This window comes from Rhagoletis pomonella, unplaced genomic scaffold (assembly GCF_013731165.1).
Source record: "Rhagoletis pomonella isolate Grant_MI unplaced genomic scaffold, Rhpom_1.0 Rhpom_scaffold_02249, whole genome shotgun sequence".
NCBI lineage: Eukaryota > Metazoa > Arthropoda > Insecta > Diptera > Tephritidae > Rhagoletis > Rhagoletis pomonella.
Window position 1 is genome coordinate 22,334 of NW_023460803.1, and position 1,147 is coordinate 23,480.

Sequence of the window (1,147 nt, forward strand, 5' to 3'; positions counted from 1 at the left end):
GTTTGCAAGCTCTTGGTTATCAACCGAGGGTCTTGACCGCTATTCGAATTTTAAACCTCACCCACGATTTTAGATTGCAGTTTGTTCAGATGCAAGATCAATAGAAATCTTTTTTTGGTTTTGTTATTTTATATTAGTTCTGGAAAATCCACTGCTGGATTTATGCACATGATTAGCGCAGACTCCGATTATGTGAACCGCTGTATAACTTCCAGTTTTGACAATCTTTTTGGTTGAATTTAATCCTCGATGGATTTTAAGATCTCTGACGACCTGTCGGAATCCTACCTCGAAATTTAGTTAATTCACTTTTTAGTTTAGAGTTCAAGAATACCCTCGCATTCCGGATTTACAGATTGTAGAAGGCTTCTCGTCTGTCCGAATTCAGTATATTTTTTTTTTATTCAAACTTGCATCTGACGATATTTTTCCATAGCCCTATTTGTTTAATCCTCCTCTCAACAAAAAAAATTTATTTAATCCGTTATCATTTAAACCACCGACATGCCTGATATGAGGAAACATTTTGAATACACTCAAGACGTGCTGCCTATAACTTAACCTGATAGAATTATTTGCTATTTTAGCGGGATTGATAATGCCAGTTACACGTAGTACAGATAATATCCCGGGGTTGTCGGCAATTTCTGTGGAAGGGTGTGACTGCTCGATTTGCCAACAGTCTATGAATCACGTCTTTCATAAGGAATGCATTGAGACATGGCTAAAAGAACAACACGAGTGTCCTTGTTGTCGCCGGCTATGTCATTTTAAAGATTGTTTGCCTATCGCCCTCTCTAAACAGACTCAATCTTTTGAAGCTAGACCGCCATCCAAACATCGAGGACGAGGGACTTCCCGAAGACCAGGAACTAGAAATTGGTCTAATCAAGCACGCAATTCTCCCGCTTCTAAATCGTTTCTCGGCACCGAGTCGGCAAAGCAAAGCACGGACGCAAACGCGCAGAATTCGTCGATGCCTCTGCTTGACCTGGCTGCGGAAGATAGTCATCGACTTCCCTCTGCTACGGAACATCCAACTGTAGACTACGCTCGGGTCTCACAAATAGTCGAAGAAAGCGTTACCCGAATGCTATCTAACCTGGGATTGGATCGTACGAGCACCGGCCCGTTTCGACGTTCTCAC